This window comes from Belonocnema kinseyi, chromosome 8 (assembly GCF_010883055.1).
Source record: "Belonocnema kinseyi isolate 2016_QV_RU_SX_M_011 chromosome 8, B_treatae_v1, whole genome shotgun sequence".
In the NCBI taxonomy this organism is placed as follows: Eukaryota; Metazoa; Arthropoda; class Insecta; order Hymenoptera; family Cynipidae; genus Belonocnema; species Belonocnema kinseyi.
The window spans coordinates 99183733-99193688 of record NC_046664.1 but is presented as its reverse complement, the minus strand read 5'-3'; the positions used below and the strand labels follow the sequence as shown (position 1 = coordinate 99193688).

Below are 9956 nucleotides of genomic sequence, written 5' to 3'. Positions count from 1 at the left end.
TATCTAGTCGGGAGTGGTGCTGACTGAAAACAGATGATTTGGAGCGATTCGCGCGCCATTTGTTGGTCATTCTAAGGACTTATTGAACTACCCTCGTACATAATTCGGCTATTTCTGCCGAGATTACGGTATATTTTTGTAGATTTCAAATTAAAAATTTAGAAGCTTTTTAAGAATTATGAAAGGCTTCAAAAGGATAAAAACATTTTCTTAAGATTCTTCGGAAAATAAAAAATTATTCATTTTTTTCTCATTCTTTTAAGAGAATATTTAAAAAGATTTTCAAAAATTTCCAAAATTGTAAAAAAGAATGTGGAATATTCGAAGGACTTTTTTTTACATTTATAAAATTTACATTGAATTGTAAGAACAATTAAAAAATATATTTTTAAATGAATCAAATTTTCCTTGTCATGTTGAAAAAATTTTGGTAACTTAAAAAAATACCTTTAAAATATTCCAAATTCTGTTTTGAAAATTGTGGAAATCTTTGAAAATATTTTCTTAAAATAATTTTTTAACATAAGAAATCATTTTACATTTTCCTTGGAATGTTCGAAAAATATATTTCATTTTTTATTTTGAAGCCTTTTTTGAATTCTTTAAAAGCTTCTAAAATTTGTATTTGAAATTTGCAAAAATCTACATTTTGTTTTAAATGAGGCTGCAATAATGGCTCGAAAATTTCTATACGAATAGGCGAATGTCGTCAGAACATACAACTCGTTTAAATTATTTAAAATCATTTTAAATTTTACATTAATTTTGAAACTTTTTAGAAACTTAAAGTGACTCAAGTTTTTCCTATAAATAATAAGCGGGGTTTTCTAAAAATGGTATGAAAAAAGTCATTAGTTTTGAAAAATATTTATAAAGTTTTGAAAAAATTATTTGAAATTTGAAAAAGTTTAAATTAAATTCTAGATTTCTCAGGATTTTGAAACAAAATGTTGAAGGTTTTCAAGGATGTTTTAAAGTCTTTAAAATAATTTAACTTCTAATTTTAGAAGTGTTGAGTTAAATAATGTTAATTTTTGAATTTTTAATGTTTCTAGCTTAAACTTTCTTTAAAAAATCTAATTTTGAAAATCTGAACGTTCATTGATTGAATGTTCAACTTAAAACAGTGAAAATGATAACGCTGATTTATATTTTTGGAACTGAATTTGAATCTTTGAACTGTATAGTTGATAAAAGATAAAAATTCTAAATTTTGCAGTATATCTGCAGTTTATTTTAAATTGTTTAATTGAAAAGTGTTAGTACCTAACTTACATTTTATACGTGCAAATTATGGAGTATTTGAGTATAACATTTTTTTATTTAAAAACAAAAAAAAGCAAGAGTTCCACTTTGAGTGCTTTAATTTGTAATATATTTTTTATTACTTCAAATGGATTTTTTTAGCTTTGGAGATGAAATTTGTTTATTTTATTGACCATGAAAAATTTTTGCGAACTAGGAAAAAACTGGAAAATTTCCGAGGTTTTTCTTTTTCGATTAAAATGGCCACATCGACGATACCATAAATATATTAGAGGATAAATAATTTAAAGATATTACTATACATACTGACACGATATCTAACTGCATATACAATAATAAAGTACATGAAAAAACTATTTCATAATATTAATCTTATAAATGAGTCTGCATCATTTTTTTACTTTAACCAAACACAACTTCTTTTCAAAATTAAATCAGTTTTCCTGGAAGAATAATTCAGTGCATAATATTGTGGCTGAGTGGGCCCCCAACCCTTGCTCGGTATCTACGACGATTCGACGCCAATGGTTTTTGACCTGGCCGGTCGTTAGCAAGATTCCCAGTTTACGGCATCACTTATAGCCCCATTGTCAAACTCTCCCAAAAAAGGAAAGTTGATAACTATTAAATAAATAAAAATTAAGAAATTTAAATTCTATGACTGAGTTTTAAATAATATTTAAGATTGTTTAAGCTTCGTGCCAAGTTCCCACTGCATATAGAACTGTAGATAAATAATTGGAATTTAAATTGTTCTACAGGTTACAATTTTTGTACAAACAATTTTTTCTTCACATCATTGTTTTAGTGGTACTAATAACTATAACTTTTTGTAGAAAAGTTGTTAGTATTTGAAACCCCGTAATTGATTACTCATGCGTCGTTGCTTAAATTTAAACAATTTCACTATAATTTCACAGGAACTTTGTGTCTGGGAACAGCAACAAAATATTTGAGCAAAAATATTGTCTCTAACATGAATTTAATTTACTAAAAATTACTATTTATTATCACACCGCAGAATTTCACCCAATAAAACTGAATTTTTCCAGGAAAGTATTAACTTTAGAGAAATAATTTGTATTATATAAAGTGTATATTTTAGCTGTTATTTTCATAAATTAAAAAAATATTTCTCTTTTAGATCATATTTTTGAAGATATGGCAGATCGAATTTTTTTCCAACTTTTTCGCCTATTAGTTGCTATTGTGCAATAAATATTCATCGGAGGACAAATATGTTGGAACGTTTTTTATTCGTCCTGTAATGAGCTAATAAAGTGCACAAAAAATGGAAATAAATTTAATGGAAAATCATTAATCAGGAGTAATTACAAAATTGATTAATTGCGAATATCTCGAGAACGCGCAATCTGCCGATGACGTACCACACCGATTCGGAATCAGGAGATCATTCTGCATACGAATCACTCAAAATATTTTGGCGACATATAAGATCCGACAGGATTGGACATGGCGTCTGGACTATAACCCCTGATCTCGGAGGTTCACATGAAAAAACGCTTGGCATGGACTACGGAAAATATTGATCGGGATTCGTCCAATGTACTTTTTTCGGAAAAAGCGTCCTTTTGAGCATAAGCTCCCATAAAACGAACATGGTCTTCTGTAACAGTTTGCTTAAAATGAATGTAGCTTTCCTAAAATAGACACTTTTCTTTGTTAGACAGAAACCATAAAAACCATAAACAGTTTGCATGTGAGCTAAAGTACTCTAAGAACGTCAGCCATCTTAGTTTGACTTCAAACTTGATCACGAATCAGATCATTATGATCTCCAAAGTCGACCATTCACTCCGGCCGATAAAAATGCTCTTTAATTCGGTATCATTTTTGTTACACATCAAAATGATTTTGATTTCGGTATTATTTTGAACCATTTTTTTTTTACTGTGAGCTCTCTCGGCGAATTCAGGAGGTATGGAGCTATCTATCTTCGGAATATGCCGAAAAGCTAGTAGAGAGCATGCCCAGAAGAAGCCAAGTCATTATTCGATGGCGATTGGACGGTTTATTAGGTGAATCCGCCCTAGTGTTTTTCTACGCAGTGGTGTGTCAAAAAAGAAGAATGAGGTTTTCTTCAAAACTTCCCGAGAAAACGCGTACCTTTTCTTGTGGACCGGACTATAAAGACCCTGACAAAAATATTATTTCATGGTTCGAGTGTGAATGTCCCGAAAGCAACTGAACTTAGTAAAAAAAGGATCATTTTTGTTGCAGAGCATTTTGCTCCAAACATCATTTGACTCTCGAGATGATAATGATCTGTCGATTCAAGTGACAACTGTACTTAATAGGTGATATATTCTGTCACATTTAGTTCATTTTTTTAACTATTTAAGTATACTGCACGGTCAGAAATCATAAAAACCTCACATATGAACTAAAGTACTCTATACACCTCGGCAATCTTGAAGTGACTTATAAATAATCCAGAATCAGATTATTAGGATCTCAAAAATCGATAATTCATTCCGACCGATCAAAATCTAGTCCAGTCAAATTACACTTTGGAAAAAAAGAAAATGGTTAACAGCACTTGAACAATTGGAAATGGTAAATTGATTCATAATAAACTTAAAAAAGAAAAATGCGTGAGCAGGGGTGTGGCGGGGTCGATGGGGGAGGGTAAAGGGGATAAAATGGTATTATTGTGATTTGCGGCGAAAGTTGACGTCAGAGAGAAAAGTTTTTCATAGAAAACATATAGATTATAAGTATATCTACAACTTTTGTATTAGTGACTTTTTCACATAATCTTAAAATTGTTAAGAAAAATGAGAAAAGCCGTGTTTTCTTTTTTGTTCTTTTTTTTTTCATTTTTCAAGCGACTTTTTCAACAATCAATTTTTCACTAAATGTTGATAATTTGCCTTAAAATCAATTGGTTTTTAAATTCTTGTTAAATTTATTGATGTATAAGCATGTACAAAATGTACAGAATGTCATGGTTCGGACAATTGTTCGAACTTTGACAAAATTTCGGAAGATTTCGATGAATACGAAGCCATTTCACGTGAAATCGAGCAGCCAGGTCTTTGCTTGAACCCGGAAATTCAGTTATCCGAGGAATTTAGCGAGATCGAAGAAATGTTTGAAGATCAGGAAGAAACACAGTATATTGAAAATTCGTACCATGAAGATCAATTTGAAACATTGCCAAAAAGACCCAGACTAGCGTATTATTGTATATTTTTTTGAACAAAATCTTAAATTCTGAATAGTTTAATTGAAAATGGCTTATCGATCTATAAATTTAACAAAAATTTAAAAACCAATTGATTTTAAGGCAGAACAATTTAATTCGTATTTTTCCTTATTAATCTGAAGATTCATTATTCGACTTCAATGTTGATAGCGTTGGCCTTCAAAAATGAAACTTCTGGTCAAATATGTAATAAAATACAGTTTTTTTCATATTTTTTTCCGTCAAATTGAATAAAGTTATCAGTTTTTAAAGATATTTTACAATTTAAAGAAGTTATCAAGATTTAGTGAAAAATTGATTGTTGCAAAAGTCACTTTTCGAGTTTTTTCCATTTTTGAGCATGTTCTCCAATAGAGACTATATATTTTTTTCATTTCATCAGAAAGTACAAGTCAAAATGATTATCTTGGAAACTAATTGATTATTCCATGTAAAGAAGTGTGTGAATGTAGAAGACATAAAAAGGTATACTTTCATTGAGTTTCGTCAAAATAAAATTATTTTTGCGGAAATGAAAAATAAAAAACGAAAAAAAAAAGAACACATGGTTTTCCTCATTTTTCTCAAACATTTTGAGGTTATGAGAAAAAGTCACTCATACAAAAGTTGTATATTTTTTTATAATCTATATGTTTTCTATGAAACACTTTTCTCTCTGGCGTCAACTTTCGCCGACAATCACAATAATACCATTTTCCCCTTCAGCCTTCCCCTCCAGTCAACCCCGCCATACCCCTGCTCAGGAATTTGTCTTTTTTACGTTTATTATGGACCACTTTACCATTTCCAATTGTTCCAGTGCTGTTAACAATTATCTTTTTTTTCCCCTCAAAATAATTTAATTCGCCTGGACTAATGCCCTTGACTTCGGTATCCTTTTTATTGAAAGTCAAAATTATATTGATTTTGCTATCATTTTTTACTTTTTTTTTGTGGTATATTTTATGTTCGAAGAACAAATATAACTCGAGCGTTTATGAAAATTGTCTTGCGCTTAAAATGTGGAGAATTTATCCAGCCATATGCCCATATATGTAACAATATAACGAAAATATTTACCCTTTTCATACGGACGTACAAAAATGTTTATAAATGAAGAATTTCAGCAATTAAATAGTATAAAAATTATGTAACACAACGGACTTCATTATCAAGATTTGGATTCCATACTTTCGAAAAACTTGTATAAGCATTAGGGCTTTTAACGGAAGACTAAGAGAAATTTCTGACATTTCGGATTTCAGTTAACAGCAAATAAACGTCGACGGTAATTCGGTTTTGTTACAAATGGCTACAATGATGTCTATTCACGAAGGGACACTGGATGCATATATGGCGAATGCAATCGTATACTCTCAGCACGTTTTTAGTAATGGGTTAATGATATCCGTTAGAGTAACGTGTGGGGCTTTGGAAATTAATAATTATGTACCCATTATCTTGCATTATTGAATGTTTCTCTCTCTCTCTCTCTCTGGATTGTGAATTGTATTTGCTTACAAAAGCAAACAATAAAATCCATGGCAATATGAATGTTTCTTTTTATCAAGATTTGCCTAGAAGAATTTATGCTACCAGCTGGCTTGTGGCTATTACGACCATATTATGTCTTTAATGTCAAATTTGTTATGTCAGGGTCTTAGTGTCACACAAAACAAAACAATTACTTCTATTTTTACAAAACACCTGACTTTTTCTGAATTTATGTGACATACCAGAAATACCAAGTACTTTTTTATGATCTCTTTAACGTTATGAATCAAAAGTTTCAAGTTAAACAAATCACCCTGTATATTATGAAGGCTGATTTTTTCAGAAAAATAGGGAGAAAAACTGTATTAAATGATAGCCTCAGATCCACAACTCAATAAAAAAACACACCATTCTTTTATAAGTACGCCCACATGGTCAATCGAGATAAGTGTGATAAGGATTAGGGTGAGAAAGAGAAAATGCAGAATAAAAATAAATTAGATATTAACTTTCTTTTGTTACCATATAAATATTATATAACTTATTATTTGTAGAAAAGGTGTCTGTCATTAGTTATTCGTTTAATCAATTATTTTAAAGAGCAGAGAGGCTTTTAGAAAACTCCCAATACGTATTTGTACCATCTGGTATTTTCATTCCAGTTTTTCCTACATAAAACACCATTAATTAATTTTTTTAGGAATGAAGATATTAAACTTTCCTTGAATAGGACAAAACCACCAATTCTTGGCACCTTAACCACTTATCGGCATGCAAAAAAACCGAAGTGAGTTTATTTTATATAAATATTTGAGTGCGCTAGATAATTAATATGCACTATATGTAAAAATGATAGTATGAATGAATTAATTGAAGCATAACATGCTAAAAATTGCATTATTAAAATAATTAGGGAAGGCTTTTTTTAATTTGTAACTTTTATTATTTAATTTGAAGCCAGATTGACTCTAAAATCTTTAAAATTTCTACAATCTAACATTAAAATTGTTGAATTTTGAAAGCTTTTATATTCTTGTAAGTTTTAAGGAAGTGTCATGCCGAAAATAAGATATCTGAAAAAAAAGTTTTGTATGATTTCCAGAGTTGAAATTATATTTTCTGCCATGTTTCAGAAATCTATGTCATTTTTTTTAAATTCTTGAATTTTAATAAATGAACGCTATTTTCCAGGTAAAACATTCCCTACAACTCTAGTTTCGAATTTTGAAAAATGTTTTCTTTAAACATTATGTTCTTAACGATTTCAGCCACAGAAAAATTTACTTTGAAAACTGGAAACAGTAAAGTTGTACAGGATGGCCGTTTTAATCGAAGAAAAAAATTCCCGGTCATTTCCTAGTTCGCCAAAATTTTTCACTGTCAATAAAATTAAAATTCTAAAGCTAGTTTTTTTCATTTTAATTAATAAAAAAGAAACTATTGATTAAAGCACTTCAAGTGAAACTCTTGAGTTTTGAACTTTCAAAATTAAAGTTAAAAATTTTTTAATTCAAGAATTTTGTATTCGAATACTCAAGAATTTGACAATAAAAAATGAAATGCAGATATACTACCAAATCTATAATTTGTAACTTTGATAAATTATACAGGGTGATTTTTTTACTTGAAACTTTTGATTCCTAACATTTTTTCATGGATTGCCTACTTTTTTAACTTGAAACTTTCAAATATCTCGAAAAATAGACCCTTTATGAAAAAATGTTATGAATAAAAAGTTTCAAGTTAAAAAAATCACCCTGAGAGTTCAAATGAACCTTAACATTTTCAAAATTATATTATTTTAAAGAATATTAAGCTCGAAAAATTAAAATTGCTGTAACTGCATATTTTTTAAATTAGACGGTACATTATTTTTAGTTTAAATAGTGAATTGCATTTTTCCCAAAGTTTTTAGAAAACCCTGCGAATTTTAAAACATTTCCTTCAAATTTTGATGTATAAATGAAAATTGAATACTTGTTATTTAATTTTAAGAGCTTTTTAGAAGTTCGGAAAAGATTCAAAATTAATTTAAAACTTTAAATGATTTAAATTAATTTCAAACTAGTGTAAATACCGACAAAATTCGGCTATTAGTACCGAAATTTTTGTGCAAATAGCGACAGTCTAAGTTAAAACAAAATCTTACAACTTTTTCTTACGATTCCTACGAAAAGTGAAAATGATTTTTAATTTTTTAAAATTATTTTAAGAGAATATTTCAAAAAAATTTTATAAAAAAAAGATATTTATCAAATTTTTCCTGCGATTTTTAAGCTTCTAAATTTTTTGTTTGGAATATGCAAAAATCCACATTTTGTTTTAAATTAGACTGTTAAATTATTATTTATATATCGAAATTCAACAATTTCACTTATAAATTAAACACTCTTCAAATACAATTCAGATTTTAAGGTTCAAAGTTTAAAAGCTGTTCGGGATTTCATCGATTGCAGGCTTTTTATGTCAAATAATTATGTTTCAAATTGTTTACTTTTAAATATTTGGTTTCAATTTACTCGTCTCAAACGAACAGTGAAATTTTGCTAAATATTAAATAATTCTTTCAATTAATTAAAAAATGTTAAATTGAACGGGTTAAAAAATTAATATTTTAATATAAAACAATATTTTAAATTCCCTCAAAGTCTTAAATTACGAAAATATTATTATGAAGTTATTTTGAAGTTGAAAATAGTTTATAAAGTTTCAATCGGACGTTCACATTTTTTTAAAGACTAAGGACTCTCTAATTGAAATAGTTACAATCTGGAAATTCTTAAATTTCAATAATAAATTATTTACAATATAAATGAACAAACGTTTTAGCACTATTCTTGGTTCACAAATTTATCAGCAAAAAAAAATCGTTAATTTTAAAGTTCAGAACTCCAAGCACATATCGTTTTGTCAAATCAATTATTGTTCAGTTTTTGCTACTTAAAGTACAGATACATTTTTAAAATAATTTATTTATTTTCACAATTAATCAGATGAGTATATAACTAGAATCGTAGATATTATTTTCGATATGAATTTATTTGTACCATATAAATCATTTACATTCTTATTTAGCGATAAATAAAAAAGACTGAAGAAAAACGCAAACAATAGATATGGTACTAATAAATTCGAAACGAGTCTTTTGTAAGCACGAAAGTAAAAGAAAACAATAACAATAATTCTTTGTTGATTTGACAACCAAGAAAAAATTACTATGCGTCAGTATAATTGGTTGTCGAAAGCATTGTATTTCTCAAACTTCGTGATTTTTGGACACCTTACTGTAAAATCTGCAAAATAAAGTAACGAAATTTCGGTACTAGTGGCCACGGTTATAAAATATAGGTACGAAAGTAATAAACTGAGCAGCATAACGACGCTTTCATATGAATCATGCTTCCAACTTACTGAAAGTGAGGTTACGTTTCGTTCTAGGGACGTTTATTTTGGCAACTTGAAACTTGCATTTAGAAGCAGATTATTTTGAAAGATAATATTAAAGACTTACGATAAAATATTGGTATAAATGTGTCCAGATTTAATTTCAGTAAATTGTTTCACGCGAATTGATCCACAATTTGAATTAAAACCAACAGGAACATAATAACGTACTAACCAACCGCCGCCAGCTGACAAACACCAGGCACCAGCTGACCAGCACCGGGCCGGCCACCGGCACCGGGCAACGGACGCGCACCGCGACTTTTTCAACTGCGCATGTACTGAACAGCGCGGGTCTATTTGAAATAAATAAATACAATCAATAACAATAAATTGATTTCAAATCGTAGATTTCAAATTATTTATGGCTTACGGTCCAATCGTAAATCGAAAATAAATATGAGTCAAAAAAACATGTCTTTCGAAGCTCAGATATTTATTTAATAGAAAAAACTCCTTTTAAACTTCCTGACGTTTCGGTACACATGCATAAGTTTTTCAAAGGTTCTTAACCTAAATAATTATATTAAAGATTAATAATTTT

The 9956-nt window shown here is 28.9% G+C and overlaps 1 long non-coding RNA gene across 4 annotated transcripts in view; it reads right to left on the bottom strand.

Moving 5' to 3' along the window:
• LOC117178013 overlaps positions 1-9600 on the bottom strand; it is an 88569-nt gene extending 78969 nt beyond the window's left edge. For all 4 annotated transcript variants that reach the window (XR_004467787.1, XR_004467782.1, XR_004467785.1 and 1 more), the window contains exon 1: positions 9480-9600. This is a non-coding gene — a long non-coding RNA (uncharacterized LOC117178013). The remainder of the gene's footprint in view (positions 1-9479) is intronic.
• Between the last annotated feature and the right edge of the window lie 356 nt (positions 9601-9956).